This window comes from Rhinoraja longicauda, chromosome 22 (assembly GCF_053455715.1).
Source record: "Rhinoraja longicauda isolate Sanriku21f chromosome 22, sRhiLon1.1, whole genome shotgun sequence".
NCBI classification, from domain to species: Eukaryota; Metazoa; Chordata; class Chondrichthyes; order Rajiformes; family Arhynchobatidae; genus Rhinoraja; species Rhinoraja longicauda.
The window spans coordinates 27,712,739-27,729,708 of NC_135974.1; the positions used below are offsets into that span (position 1 = coordinate 27,712,739).

The 16,970-nt window shown below is 39.6% G+C and overlaps 1 protein-coding gene across 1 annotated transcript in view; it reads left to right on the plus strand.

Annotated features, from left to right (window-relative positions):
• The first annotated feature begins 325 nt into the window (after nt 1-325).
• ripor3 (RIPOR family member 3) overlaps nt 326-16,970 on the plus strand; it is a 104,970-nt gene continuing 88,325 nt past the window's right edge. The window contains exon 1 of the mRNA XM_078419339.1: nt 326-384. The gene's annotated coding sequence lies outside the window, so the exon portion shown is untranslated. The remainder of the gene's footprint in view (nt 385-16,970) is intronic.

Here is a 16,970-nt window from a genome sequence, read left to right on the forward strand (position 1 = left end):
TGTTTGATTTATGACATGCAGCCGATGGCATACTGGAAACACTATACAGACTCAGCATACTGTTAATTTAGGAACTACTTTAACAGTTCCAGAGTTAGCTGTACTGCACCACAGGAAATAGATGGAAATATAAAGTTTAAACTCCATCCTGTTGGGTGACAGTATGTTGAAGCACCGCAGAACAGAGAGTTCCTTATTGCTTCTTGGAATTTATTTTTTGATAACGTTTCCAAGTACCACTCCTAAGATATATTGTTATCAGTAGCATGCATACAGCGCCTTATGTAATTCTTGTAAACACCATATCATTGCAAAAATATCCTACAGTGCATTGAGTCACATGTGACCTCAGGAGGAATAAAGGCATCAGGACATTACACAGAGGTAAGCAGTGAAATTTTTTAATAAGTAAACCAAGAAAAGTAACTTGCTGTTTGTGACAAGTAAATTAATCTAGAATGACTATCATTTCTACCACTGGAATTGGTACGACATACTTACTCAGCACGATACAAAAATTGTTATACGAGAGACTGGTCTAAAACATTCATCTGACTTTGTGTCAAATTCTTCTATGACAAAAGAAACCTAATTGCAGCAAATGATGGTTTCACAAATCCTAAATCAATCTTGCATTCTAAATTTCATTGAGTCCTAGGTGCATGTTTTATCTACAGCATATTGTTCTCCAAAATGTTCCCTGCAACGTTTCAATTCTTTTTAAAATAAAGGGTATCAAAATACATTGGAAAGCACTCCTTGAGAGCTTGGTGTAAGTAGATTCAATGGTAACTTGCAAGTGGGAATTGAATGCGTGATTAAGAAGGAAATACGCAAGTGTAAGACTACAGGAATAGAGCACAGGAGTTGGACTAATTTGTAAACTCTTTCAATGAATGCCCCACTATTGGTATAGTGGGTAAATTGGACATATTTCCGTGTTACATGATTCTGTCATTCTAAGATTCTTTTCATTTGTTACTGCAACATATTGATGATATTTTCAAGGTGGATATAGGTTTTCATTCTGGTGCTAACTTGTGTTACTCCATTTAAAGGTTGCACCTGGAAAATAAATTGCTGATAACGTATGTAATTGTGAATGCATTGCACTACAGTTTATACTACAGTTTACAAGTAAAGGGAACATGTTTTGTTTCTATTAAGGCTGTTAATAACCCTTCTGAGATAGCAGAAGATTAATACCAGAACTTCAATCATAACACAATTTATCTTGCTCCCAAATATCAATTTCTCTGCTGTGCTAGGCATAAAATGTCACATGAGGTGATAGTAAAACATAAACCACTCTCCACCATCAATTTAAAATAAATTGCTACCTTTAACAGTTTGTATTATTGTAGATGAGTAAAACAATCCCATGATAAAATAAAATAAGAAACAATTTTCTTCCTTTGCCTTTCAAGTAATTCTTTTGACCAATAAAAATCTTTTGCTGTAATTACAAGATTATCTCGTTGAAATTTGTGCTAAGATTATTCTTATCAGAGGTCCTTGTCAGCGACAAATTTGGATTAGCAGCATTTTTGGAGGCCCATGAGGGTTTTTAGTTTTCCCAAATGCTGTCAGAGGCACATACCCACTCTTGAGAATATTAGCAAGAGTGTAACAAACTTCTGCAGGAACTATGCTGAGGAGGTCAATCACCAGGCAATCTTGATGTAGCACTGTTGCACTCAATTTAGCGCAGCGAGACAATGTTATAATTCAGGCAAATTAATGTTATTAGTAAAAAAATCCCTTCTGAAGACAAAGGAAGAAATTTTCTTAAATCTGTTAGAAGGATAAATGTTTTGCTATCATCTCATGCAATCTGAGACGGCAGACTGTGAACTAGCAACATTTCATACCTGAGAGCAGCACAAAAGACCCACAAGGCTTTATTAAGATTGTAAGCTTCCCTAGAGTGCAAAATAGGACACCATTATGGGAACATAAAGAATCTCCTCTCAGTGTCCAGTTTAGAGTAATGCAATTTAGCACCGTAATGAAAATTCACATCCGTTGGGAATAACGCCAATGTTTTACAATAACAAATGAAAAAATGATCTTAGATTGACAGAATCATGCAGCACAGAAAGAGGCCAATCTACCCACTGTGGATCAGGGAAAGGCAAAAGCAGAATGGAAATTGGCAATATTTTTTTTGATTTCTGTAAAAAGTGAGTTGTTGAGGTATCAGAGAAAAGGTTGGTGAGCAGGCTTTTGAGGGAAATTCCGCCCTTGCTCCCCCTCCCCCCAGTCGCAATAGGGACAGAATCCCCCTCGTCCTTACCTTTTACCCTATCAGCCATTGCAAACAACTCTGCCATTTTTGCCACCTCCAACGGGATCCCACCACTAGCCACATATTCCAATCTCCACCCCTTTCCACCTTCTGCAGAAACCATTTTCCTGAAACTCCCTGGTTAACTCATCCCTGCCCACCCAAACCCACCCCCCTCCCCAAGTACTTTCCCCTGTAACTGCAGGAGATGCAACACCTATCCTTATACCTCCTCCCTTGACTCTGTCCTGGAACTCCGAAAGTCCTTTCAGGTTCGGCAGAGGTTCACTTGCACCTACTCCAACCTCATTTACTGCATCCGTTGTTCAAGGTATGGATTCTTATACATTGGCGAGACCAAACATAGACTGGGCAATCGATTTGCTGAATGCCTGGATCTGCCTGATCTCCCGGTTGCCAAACACTTTAATTCCTCTTCCCATTCACACACTGACCTTTCTGTTTCTAGGCCTCCTCCATTGTCAGAGTGAGGCCAAATGCAAATTGGAGGAACAGCATCTCATATTTCGCTTGGGCAGTTTACAACCCAGTGGTCTGATGATTGATTTCTCTAACCTCAAACCCTCCATTCCCTCTCTCTCCATCCCTCCCTCACCCAAGTTGTACCAGCTTCAAAGTCGTCTTGTTGAATCTCATTGTCTGTACTCATTCTCACCTAACAAACAGCTATCAATGGTTTGTTTCCTTTATTCTGTGGAATTCTCTGCCACAGAAGGTAGTTGAGGCCAGTTCATTGGCTATATTTAAGAGGGAGTTAGATGTGGCCCTTGTGGCTAAAGGGATCAGGGGGTATGGAGAGAAGGCAGGTACGGGATACTGAGTTGGATGATCAGCCATGATCATATTGAATGATGGTGCAGGCTCGAAGGGCCGAATGGCCTACTCCTGCACCTATTTTCTATGTTTCTATGTTTATCATTGTTGCATATCTTTCATTCATTTGTTCTACATCTCTCTACATCACCGTCTATATCTCTTGTTTCCCTTTCCCCTGACTCTCAGTCTCAAGAAGGGTCTCGACCTGAAACGTCACTTATTCCTTTTCTCCTGTCTGACCCGCTGAGTTATTCCAGGTTTTAATGTCTATCTTTGAGATAAGAGACAATATCCTTTTGCAAATTCATTATTTTCCTTCTTCATCTATTAAGCGGTAATATTTTGCTATTTTAAACAAATGGAGAGGAAAGGAATAATAATGGCATAACTTCAAGTAAATGCTGCTAGTTCCATATCAAAATGCAGGTTCTTTTTCACATGAGTGCAACACATGCAGAAGTTTGAAACTTGCAGACTGCTCTTTGCTAGCAATTCCTCAACTGCACTCCAACGTTGGAGGCCCTGCTTATTTTTATTGCTCTTATTGTTGGACTGTGGGTAACGGAATTTCGTCCAAAAGACATTTTTTGGATGACAATAAAGGCTATTCTGATTCTGATTCTGATTGACCTTGCTACAATTTCCCAATACTTAATGCTGGGAAAAGTGCCTGCTGAACCTGAACCAGGCTAGAAATCATGCAGGAACAGCAAGTCCTTTCACTTAAATCAAGAGGAATAGTTCCAAAAGGCAAGGGTATGCATCAATATATTTACATTTTCTCAATTATGTCATCAGTTAATTGTTTTTCTTTGCTTTAATGTGTTTTTTGAATGATTACAATTTTTATATGTTTTCTGGTTTTTACTTTTTTTTTTATTGCTCCATTGATCACAATAGTTTTTGAATTGAAAGTGTGTATTCCTAAGTGGCAGGCACAGGATAGTCTGCCGGGGTTAGAGTTATGGCTTCTGATCATTGACCCACTTGGCAGAAAATAATTTTCCTTTTATATTCTCTCACAAAGTCATTGGCCATTTGAAATCATCCTCTTTTTAGACCACCTTTTAACTTTTTCTATTCCAAGCAGAACAGTGCTTACTTCACCAACCTTTCATTGTGGCAACTCACAAGTTCTGTTTCCTCCTGGAACCATTCCCCTTCATTTAAGTGAAAGGACTTGGTGTTCCTGCATGGTGGCTAGCCTAGTTCAGGTTGGCTCCTTGTACAATCAGTGTTTAGAACCTATAATTTAAAATGTATTTTAAAACAATCTTGCTTTTCCTCCTGAAGTTAACTGGTTGCCCAGCATGACTGAGGTTGTAAATTCTTGATAAACCATGTCCGTACCTACTAAATGAAACACATCATCAGATATATTTTCCACATTTGTCGCATTGTTTGCCATGAGGAATATCTATTTGCCTCAGCATCAATCATTGTTCAGCACGGTACAGGGGAGTACTTAAAATTAGAAAGAAGGATTGATTCCCAAATGACTGTTAAATTATTCTTTTGGATGTTTTTGTAATTACTCTCTGCCACATGCAGCCTTTTGTTTTTAAATGTTATGCCAAATTTGTGAAGCCTATTGTGTAAAGGTCAAAAGGGAACTAAATTCCTGAACTCTGCCTGGGACCTCATTATGATTGATTGATTGGCATAACCTGGCAGTTCCAGAGTTGGACAGATTTTTTGGCCACATGCAAAGTTTTATTGCAGCTTCTGAAAATCCAAGGAAAATGTTGCCATACAAAATAATTTCACACAAGTAACACATATCATAGGTTTAATAGAAACCAAAAGAAAACACACTCACTCCAGTGCTTCTCAGAGAGTTATTGTGCCGTAGAATCAAACGGCATGGAAAGTTTAAAGCTTTATAGTTTAAAGCCCTATTTATCTTGATGGTTATTTAATTCACTAGGCCTGATCCCAACTTAGTTTAAGTGGTCTATTCCAGCGGATCAGCGCTTTTCTCCAGTATGAATGCCTGCACTCCACACTTTGCAACTCAGTTCTATTGCAGTCTGTGAGCTTATCACTCGTCTGCCTCTTTGTATTGACCCTCTACCAATTTGCTCATTAATGGGGTAATAATTAAAAAAATAATTGCTCTTGTGGTTCTGCTTTTCAATTCAAACTCTCTTTCTTGGATCTGCCCCTGTCATCGTTATCCATATGGACAAGGATAACTGAATCCTGCTCCCTCCAATTCTTCTCCAGTCAGGAGAAGATGTCCCTCATGATGGCACCAAGTAGGCAACAGAGCCTTTGCCCTCTGCAGTCATGAAGAAGAGACCCAGCATCTGTCCAGCTAACTGTATTATGTCTCCATCCATCCTGATTGGCCAGATTCTTGACTGTTGCACATATTGAGACGGTGAACCCATTGAGCTGTTAGGTGAAGACTTCTAGGACTTTGACTGAGCAATAATGAAAAAATGGCTGTATCTCACTGAATCATAATGGATGGTAACATGGAGGAGAGTTTACAAATGGTTGTGTTCCCATTTGAGAAGTGCTTTTGAAGTCACTCTATTGAATGAGTCTTCTAGCGATTGTCCATTGGTGATGAAAGGACTGAATGTTTAGTTGGAGGATTGGGTGTCAATTAAGCAGCAGCTTCATCCACAACAGTGAGTGTTGTTTTGAGCACTTAAACCAAAATAGGCAGAGAGATTTCCATGACATTCCTGATGCACCTAATTTTTGCTGGCAAGGTATTAAGGAGTCAGGTGAGCCACTTAAGGCAAAAACAAAAACTTAAGCACTGATCTGCTCTTGTATCTGAGATTTTTATGGGGCTGGCCAAGTATTATTTTTGGTCAGTGAAGACTATGCTAGGATGTTGCTAATATAAGTTGTGTTAACAATCCTAATGCCATGTGGTAGTTGTTGCAGACATTTTTGTTGCAGACTATCTTTGCCTCCGCAGACATCTTAACTCGATCATTATTTGTCTTTATATAGAGTCTATATATAGTATACTAACATAATCCTTGAGTCCTCCAGGGTGAAATGGGCCTTTACTTAGCCCCCAGGAAAATCGCACCAGATGTATTTTTCTTCCTTGGTCTAGCTGTAGACTACACATGGTGAATATTTAGAAAAGAGTAGATTCCACCCCTACTTTTACATCAAAGGTACTAATAATTTAACTGGCAGATGAGAATATAAGGTAGAATGGCACAGTTTCTTTCTCCCCTGACTGTTGTGACTTCATTGCCAATGTTAGCCAGGTGGATTTTTTTGTGTATCTTTACTGTAAAAGGCACAGTGTTTGGTCATGTGAGAGGAGGAGGCTGATAAGATGGGCACATTTGAACTCTTCAAGGCAGAGGGAATTGTGGGATGAATGGTAAATATAGTGCGAGAAGGAGGCACAAATTGGTTCAGGATAATGACCAATATGGTTTGGGGCGGCACAATGGTGCAGCGGTAGCACCCGAGACCCAGGCTTGATCCTGACTATAGGTGTTGTGTCTATGGAGTTTATATGTTCTCCCTGTGACTGCAAGGGTTTTCCCCAGGTGCTTTGGTTTCCTCCCACTCTCCAAAAACTTACAGATTTGTTGATTAAATGCCTTCGATAAAAATTGTAAATTGTCCCTCCCTAGCATTAGTGGATTGCTGGCCGGCGTAGTCTCAGTGGGCCAAAGGGTCTGCTTCCGCACCATATCTTTGAAATCTAAAGTCTAAATGAGAATTGGACATTACCACATTGACTTCCATAATGATCTCTGATCCATTGAGTTTAAGGTAGCCAAACCTAAGATTACAGGCATACTTTCCTCCAAACAATTGAACACAGGCACACAATTCGCAACCCTCCCTTCCCCTCTAGTTTGCTGCTGCACGTTGTAGTTATAAGTTATATTCCATTATGAGAAATAGGAAAAACCGTTATGCAACATGTAGCGATTTAAAATAAGATTTGGCTGGCATGCATGGAACGTTGTAAGCCTGAAATGGGTGTGTTTGAATGTTACTTTATTGATTGAAAGGTCTTAAGGACATTCAAAGGTTCAAAGGTCAGTTTATTGTCACGTGTACCAATTAAGGTACAGTGAAACTGGAATTACCATACAACCATACTAAAAAAAAGCAACAAGACACACAACTACATAAAAGTTAACATAAACATCCACCACATTCCTCACTGTGATGGTAGGCAATAAAGTCTAAACTTCCTCTTTATTCTCCCGTGGTGGGGGCAGTCAAACCATCCGCAGTCGGGGCGATTGAAGCTCCCGCAGCCGCCGATCGAAGCCCCCGCATCTGGGCGATCGAAGCCCCCGTGTCGGGGCAATCGAAGCTCCCATGTCGGGACGGTCGAGGCTCCTGCGGCTTGGAGCTCCCGGAGTCGGTCTCTAACCAGGGACCGCGAGCTCCACGATGTTGAAGTCCGCACGCTCCCGCGGTTGAAGTTCCGAGGTCGATCCCCGACAGGGATCACCAGTTCCATGATGTTAAGTCCACAGGCTCCTGCACTTGGAGCTCCTGAAGTCGGTCTCCAGCAAGAGGCCGCCAGCTCCTCGATGTTAGGTCGCAGTGCGGACAGAGATACGATTCGGGAAAAAAATTGCATCTCCGTCGAGGTAAAAGATTTTTAAAAAAGATTCTCCCCCCCCCCCCCCCCCCCCCCCAAAGCTAAAGAACACTAAAACATACATTTAACACATGCTAAAAAAACAACAAAGAAGGAAGCGACGAGACAGACTGTTGGCGAGGCGGCCTTTGCAGGCACCCCCTTTGTTCCATTTAGATGGTAATATTGTAGGCTGTAGAAAGGCTGTATGTATCATTCCCCAATTGTTCATTTTCCTCAGCTTGTTCATTTTGGTAGTGAAAATGTATGGCATAAATACTAATCTGAAAACATTATCAGAAGCAAGAAATTTGACTTTCAGTATTTTACCTCCTTCAAAGAGCATTGATGATTCTGAACAAGATCTAGGTGGATTGCAGATGATGCGACCAGCTCATTGAATTGAATTGTTCCTTTGTCAGTGAGTGTAGGTACCTGGCTCAAACAATAGAGCATATATCACACTCTACCCTCAAAGCAAAAATGATTAAATTTTTGTCATAAGTTGTAATGGAATAGGGCTTACAAACTTCAAACTCAGGTCAAAAATGTTGTTCCAGGCATACACAAAAAGAAGAAATGAACACATTGACAGATAGGCTTTGGTACTGTTTTCAATAACATTGACTATAAGTGTGAGGTCATTATACTATCTGTAGGGTCTCCTCCATCCACTGATATTTCACCTTGGTCTTTGATGGCTTTCTGTGCTCCTTATCATGCAGACTCTCTCTACAGATGTCCGCATATGCCACAAAGATTTACACAGTATGTGTAAATGGGGTTGCCTGCTCCCAAATCTCTACTCACCCTGGCTGTGTGAGTTGGATTATGTGGTTACTCCACTTTAATGGCATGATTACACTTGTAGTTAGATCTAGTTAGCAGATGTACAGGATTCCTGAAATTATATGCCTTTAATGAGAATTACTGGGGAAAAGCATATAATTGGTCTCCTCCAAAATGCACAATGTTGCAAGAGATAGATGCACAAAAATCAAACATTGATGGCAATGGAACAAACTATCCAGGATGCACAATGCAGCACCATGATTGCTTGTTTATTATAGGCTAATGATCCCTTAGCCAATATCTGTAAGCAGAGTCACCAAATCTTGGACCATTCATCTGTGCCACAGATTGTTGTATACTGTTTTATCTTTCAGATACAGACTTAACTCACTATTGACTCACTTCCTGTGAATACAAGATAGAAAGAGTTGCATTATATTCTATTAGTTTGAAATGCACATTGCAACAGTAACAATATAAGCAGAGTTGGAGTTTGTTACATAATCTGAATGCTACATTGAGGCAAAAACATTCTGCTCAAGTGTCAGTGTTGCAGTTGAACAAAGCGGCCTATGAAGGCATGAGAGAGGAGCTGGCCAAGGTCGACTGGAAAAGGATCCAATGACGGTGGAACAGCAATGGCAGGAATTTCTGGGCATTATCCAGAAGATGCAGAATCATTTCATTCCAAAGAGAAAGAAAGATTTTAAGGCAAGTAAGAGGCAACCGTGGCTGACAAGGGAAGTTAGGGCTGGAATAAAACTAAAAGAAAAGATGTATAACATAGCAAAGAGTAGCGGGAAGCCAGAGGTTAGGAAAACTTTCAAAGGACAACAGATGGTAACAAAAAGGGCAATACAGGCTGAAAAGATGAAGAACGAGGGGAAGCTGGCCAAGAATATAAAGAAGGACAGTAAAAGCTTATTTAGGTATGTTAAGCGAAAAAGATTAGTAAAGACAAATGTGGGTCCCTTGAAGGCAGAAAAGGGTGAAATTATTACGTGTAACAAGGAATTGGCAGAAGAGTTGAACAGGTACTTCGGATCTGTCTTCACTAAGGAAGACACAAATAATTTCCCAGATGTACTGGAGGACAGAGGGGGTAGAGGAACTGAAAGAAATTTGCATTCGGCAAGAAATAGTATTGGATAGACTGATGGGACTGAAGGCTGATAAATCCCCAGGGCCTGATGGTCTGCATCCAAGGGTACTCAAGGAGGTGGCTCTAGAAATCGTGGCTGCATTGGTGATCATTTTCCAATGTTCAATAGATTCAGGATCAGTTCCTGTGGATTGGAGGGTAGCTAATGTTATCCCACTTTTTAAGAAAGGAGCGAGATAGAAAACGGGGAACTATAGATCAGTTAGCCTGACATCAGTGGTGGGGAAAATGCTAGAGTCAATTATTAAAGAGGTATTAGCAGCGCATTTGGATAGCAGTAAAAGGATTGGTCCAAGTCAGCATGGATTTATGAAGGGGAAATCATGCTTGACTAATCTTCTGGAATTTTTTGAGGATGTGACAAGTAACATGGATGAAGGAGAGCCAGTGGATGTAGTGTATCTAGACTTTCAGGAAGCCTTTGATAAGGTCCCACATGAGAGATTGGTGAGCAAAATTAGAGCACATGGTATTGGGGGTAGGATATTGACATGGATAGAGAATTGGTTGCCAGACAGGAAGCAAAGAGTAGGAATAAACGGGTCCTTTTCAGAATGGCAGGCAGTGGTGAGTGGTGCTGCAAGGCTTAGAGCTGGGGCCGCAATGATTTACAATATATATTAATGATTTAGATGATGGAATTAGAAGTAACACTAGCAAGTTTGTGGATGACACAAAGCTGAGTGGCAGTGTGAACTGCGAAGAGGATGTTAGGAGGTTGCAGTGTAACTTGGACAGGTTGAGTGAGTGGGTAGATGCATGGCAGATGCAGTATAATGTCGATAAATGTGAGGTTATCCACTTTGGCGGCAAAAACAAGGAGGCAGATTATTATCTCAATGGTGTCAGATTAGGTAAAGGGGAAGTGCAACGACACCTGGGTGTCCTTGTACACCAGTCACTGAAAGTAAGCGTGCAGGTGCAGCAAGCAATGAAGGAAGCTAATGGCGTGTTGGCCTTCATAACGAGAGGATTTGAGTATAGGAGTAAAGAGGTCCTTCTGCAGTTGTATAGGGCCCTGGTGAGACCGCATCTGGAGTATTGTGTGCAGTTTTGGTCTCCAAATTTGAGGAAGCACGCCCTTGTTATTGAGGCAGTGCACCGTAGGTTCACGAGGTTAATCCCCGGGATGGCGGAACTGTCATATGAGGAAAGATGGGAAAGACTGGGATTGTATTCACTGGAGTTTAGAAGTATGAGGGGATCTTATAGAGGCGTATAAAATTATAAAAGGACTGGACAAGCTAGATGCAGGAAAAATGCTCCCAATTTTGGGGGAGTCCAGAACCAGGGGCCACAATCTAAGAATAAAGGGGAGGCCATTTAAAACTGAGGTGAGAAAGAACTTTTTCACCCAGAGAGTTGTGAATAGTGGAATTCTCTGCCACAGAAGACAGTAGAGGCCAATTCACTGGATGAATTTAAAAGAGAGTTAGATAAAGCTCTAGGGGCTGCTGGAATCAAGGGATATGGGGAGAAGGCAGGCACAGGTTACTGATTGTGGATGATCAGCCATGATCACAATGAATGGCGGTGCTGGCTTGAAGGGTCAAATGGCCTGCTCCTGCACCTATTTTCTTTTTTTTTATGCTTGTTTTAAAATAACTTTTTCATAATCAGTACTTGTGGATATTCTTTGTTGTGCCAAATATTTCTGTGGTGACATTTATGCAAAAGTATTTTTGAAGATATACAATAATGTGGATGTGTACATGAGTTTTATCATTGGTCCAAATCTTATAAAATAATTCACTTTGATTATATTAAGTTACTTGTGATGTTTTTGGTGGCACTAAGACATCATTAAATTATTCCCATTATGTTCGGTAACTGACAGATAACCTTGCAGAGGTCAATTTTTATTCCTGTGAAATTAATAAAATATACATCCGGTGGTTAATCCATCCCTTGATTACCACGAACCAATATCTGCTTTGTTCTGTACTTAATACCACCCTAGTGTCAAAATTGAAATCTGATACCTAATGCAAATCAGAAGTCATATCTTTCTTACCAGTCATTAACTCAAGATTTAAGTTATCCGTGAAGTTGGATATCGTCACAAAATACTGTCAATCAAAATTCATAATTATACACCACAAGCAGGTTTTTTGGAATAATGAGTAGCTTTCAAACTGAAATCAATGCTTGTTCAAAAAACAAGAGGGCTGTATTGGATAGTTCCTCAGTTAAAGGGCACAAATTTTATGATGCACAATTAATAAGCATTCAATAGGCAAACTATAGATGCGATATAACTTGATGCTTCATGTTTATTGAAAGGAATTAAGAATGTGTTCAGTTCTAACATTGCTGTTTGCTTCAGCAACAGACCCAGTTCTATAAGTGGTTAGTAAACGTTAAATCAAATCTAAGTTGCATTATGCAATCTTCAGTAGCTGTGCCTTCCTTCAATACAATCTCCAAAGTCATATTCTGTGGGTTCCTATAATATTTTATTCTGACCTACCTACAGGTCTGCAATATTGTCATCGTCCATTTTGACAGCACCCTCTCAGTTAGATAGTTTAGTTTATTATTGTTACGTGTACCGAGGTGCACGTGGCAAGCTTTTTTGTTGCGTGCTATCCAGTCAGCGAAAAGACAATACATGGTTACAATCAAGCCGTCCACAGTGTACAGATACAGGATAAAGAGAATAACATTTAGTGCAAGATAAAGTCCAGTAACGTCCGATTAAAGATAGTCCAAGGGTCTCCAATGAGGTAGGTGGTAGGTCAGGACCACTCTCCAGTTGGTGATAGGAGGGTTCTGTTGCCTGAAAATAGCTAGAAATAATTAGCATTCACCATAGTTGGTTTGTGGCCAATGACAAAGCAGAAACTCTAGAATCCTTCTCGAAATCACAATATCCTCATACCCTGACAATGTTTCAGGTTGGGACGCTCCTTCAGATGAAGAAGACTCTCAACCCAAATGCCATGTGTCCATTTCCCTCTACAGACGCTGCCTGCACCAGTGAGTTCCTACAGCAGTTTGTCTTTTGCTCACAATTCAGGCATCTATATTCTCTTGTGTCTCTGTCCTCATGTCTAGTTATCTTTCTGACATTGCCACAAGTGTGTTAGGATTTACAGGTACATGCACCACTTACTTTTCCCATCTCTGTTCTCCCTTTGGTGCAGCTCAATATGCTTTCCTTATTTAAGAAAGCCAAGGTTTGCAACCAGGACAAGTGATTTCCTAGGAGAGTATAGATCCAGATGCACTGTGAGCGGCTGTCAAAGGACAATAGATCTACATTATAACGACTCATTGTACCCATGACCCTTAAAAGCTATGAGGTACAGATGTTTTCTCAATAGTCTGTCTTTGGTTTGGAGTTGACTGTATAATTCCTGATTCATTTAATCAATTCAAGTATTCTGGGAATGAAGATATATATCTAGGTCTGCAACAATATTGCCTGGAGCAATTAACTTTCACCTAAAATTTTTACAAAATATTTACAAAATTGCTTTGTAATCATACAACTGACATTGAAGGAATTGATGTTAAAAACGCACATTTTCTTTCCCTATAAGAGAGTTTGCAAAACTGGAAAAACTTCCTTACATTGTATTCTATTTTGTGGTTATGGTCCCACACTACAAGAAGGGTTAGGGTGATTAAATTAGAGAAGGGACAGAAAATATTCACGAGGATGTTGCCAGGACTGGAGGGCTTGATTTATAAGGAGAGATTGAATAGGTTGGGATTGTATCCACTGAAATTGAGTCTGAGGGTTGACCTTATGTAGATTTATAAAATTATTAGGGGATAGATAGGGTAGATAGCCACTTTTTTCCCCCCAGAGTAGGGAATTCCAAAACTAAAGGATATAGGTTTAAGATGAAAGGGGAATGATTTAAAGGGATCTGAGAGGCAAGTTTTTCATACAGAAGATGGTGGTATATGGAACAAACTGCCAGAAGAGGTTACAGAGGGGATACAATGACAATGTTTCAAAAATATCTAGACAGGTACATGGATAGGAAAGTGTTATAGAGATATGCCCAAACACAGGCAAATTAAATTAGTTTGGATAGACTTCTCCATGGATGAGTTTGGCTGAATTACCTGTTTTTGTGCTGCTTAACTCAGTAAATCAATGAATTGATTTCATATTGTGGTGTGTGATATGAACCAATATGCTAAATTGATAAACTGTTCAGTGAATATTTCTGCCTTTCTTCAATTTGTACACAATGTAATCAGCCCATTTGTTATTTGTAATGAGAACTTAACGAGAGTTCTTATTTATTATTCTGCATGCAAAATTCAACTAATTTCCGTCATGTAGCACATCAATTAAAAGCAGCACATGTAGCACATCAATTAAAAGTTACTCCAGCATTTTGTGAATAAATATTGTGCACTGGTGATATCTTTTAGACATTTTCCTTTTTTATTGAGTAAAATAAATTTGCATTATGTTTACCTCAATGCAAATTGAGCAGTTTCATTCAAAGAAAAAAATGGAATGCTTTTCCTCTGAGACTAAATTATATGTCTTGGATGTAATACTTAGGGGAAAAAAGGATGATTGTGAGATAAGGAAGGAAGGGTAAGGTTACCAAGCAGGAAATCTGGGAATTCCACTGTGGATTGTATTTTCATAAATCTGACTGCTTGTGCCAAAAGGACTACTGAGGTCAGGTTCTCAGAGAATTCTTTCTTCTTGTGAAGAGCCAGCTAATGACCCATGGTTATCCCAACCTCTCACAACTAGTGAACACAAAACCAACAACAATATGATCTCAATTACTGAATAATATATAATAACATAATAGTGATTTTTGACAAATTGTTTTCTTGCATGAGGTTTATTTTTTTTTGGCTTTCTCTGTAAATTAGATCTGGAGAAATATTCTGGAAAAAGCTTTGGGTGCATCATAGTCGTCTTTTTTTTCCAAAACAGACAAAATTTGAACATAAATCCATATGTTACATGCAATCGTTGTGATGTTTTTAACTAACATCCATGTAGGTCACAAGAAGGGATAAACTTCAAACTTCCAAACCATCTGGATATTCAATTTCTTTGCAGTTTACTCTCACATAAAAGCATAGCATTTCCTGTACTTTTCTTCACCTGAACGTTGAATATAAAAAGTGTGACTTGGAAAGCAAGGGCCTGGACTGATCACTGACAAGCAAGCTGCCTTATTCAAGTTAAAAGCCTGCTGTTAATTTAACCATGTCTCTAAATGTGATTTTCAGCTGATCAACAAGGATATTTTCATAGGAAGGGAGGTAACTTGTGTGTAATATCAAAACAAAACAACATCATAACAAATAGAAAGAGTTTCTATGGATATATAAATAGGAAGAAAGTAGCTAAGGTAGATCGCTAGAACATGGCTGATAAATTAATAGCAGGAAACAGATATGTTAAATCAATTTTTTTGCATTAATTTTCACAATGTGGGATACGACAACTATCTCCAAGATAACAAATAACAGGGAGGAACAAGTAAAAATCCCAATCACAGGGAACAAAGTATAAGAGAAACTAAAGGTCTAAAGTTGGAAAAATCGCCAGGATTTATTTACTGCCCCCAAGGGTACTAATGGGCTGGGCTGCCCACTAGTTGGAAATTTGCACAATTCACTAAATTCTAGGAGGGTACCAGAAGATTGGAAAATAAGCAGTGCGATTCCCTTGTTCAAAAAAGGAAGAAAGACAGATGGCAGGGAGATATAGGCCAGTTGTTTACCATCTATTGTTGGCAAGATGGTATAGTCTTTAATCAAAAATGAAATAACGAATCATCTACAAAAGCAGTATATGATCAAATCTAATCAACATGGTTTTATGAAAGTTAAATTATGTTTGACAAATTTACTTAAATTCTTTGAGGATGTAACAGGGAGAGTTGATAAAGGGGAACCTGCAAATATGGTGTATTTATTTTCCAAATGTCATTTGACAAGATGCCACAAGATGAATATGCAAAAAGTAAGAGTCCCAGGTATTGGATGAAGTGTGTTAGCATAGTTAAAAAACTGGCAGCCATATAAACAACAAAGAGTTGGAATAAATGGGTCATTTTCTTTCTGCAGGAATGTATTCCAGAGAAGTTCTTGGCCTTCAATTGTTTATTATTGTTGCTATCGGAGGGATGTCATTAAGTTGGAAAGTGTACAGAGAAGGTTTGCAAAGATGTTGCCAGGACTGAGGGCCTGAGCTACAGGGAGAGGTTGGGCAGGTTCAGACATTATTCATTTGAGTGCAGGAAGCTGAGGTGATCTTCTAGAGGTGTATGTGGAGAATAGATAGGGTATATGCACAAAGTTTTTTTACTCAGAGTAAGGGGATCAAGAATCAGAAAATATTGGTTTAAGGGGGGGAAAATTTTAATAGGGACCTGAGGGGCAACTTTTTCAGACAGAGCGTGATGGGTATATGGAACAAGCTGCCAGAGGAAGTAGTTGAGGCAGGTACCTCAACAACACTTAAAAGACATTTGGACAGGTTCATGCAAAAAAAACCTGGACAGGTGGGGCTAACGGAGATGGGGCATCTTGGTCAGCAAGGCAAGTTGGGCCAAAGGGCCTATTTCCATGCTGCATGGCTCTCTGACTGTACGATTCGATTTACATAAAGAATTTGGAGGAGCAAACAAAATGTAAGGTTCTAAATTTGCAGATAATACACAAATAGGTGGAAGGACATGTGATGAGGAGATTGTGAATCTGTAATGAGATATAGAAAGATTGAGCAATTGGGCAAAAACCTGATAAATAGAGTTTGTGGAGAAGTATGATGTAATGCACCTCAGTAAGAAGAATCAAAAGGGGGATTCATATCTAAGTGGAGAGAAACTGCAAAAGAATCAAGTTTAGAGCAATCAAGGTGATCCAGTGCATTAATCAAAAACCTTCTTCACCACTCTGTCCACTTGTGACACAACATTCTGGATGTACTTGTACCCCTTGGTCCATCTGTTTTACTATACTCCCCGGGGCTCTAACATTCTCAATGAGAAAACAATATCAAAACCAATACTTAATGAACTATTGAGAAAGTGTTTCATAACCAGAGAAGCGGTTCTTTGACTGAGATTTTGAACCAGCATCTGGTTGTCCTAAAGACACAAGAAACTGCAGATGCTGGAACCTTGAGGAAAAAGCAAACTGCTGGAGGAACTCAGGCAGCAGGTGTGTAGGGAAATGAACAGGCAACTTTTCAGGCCGAGATCTGCTTTAGGATTGGAGTAGAATGGAGATCGGCTGTAGAAAGAGGTTAGAATGCTTCTAATCCAGCCTTGAAGAATAGTCCCGACTGAAACATCGTC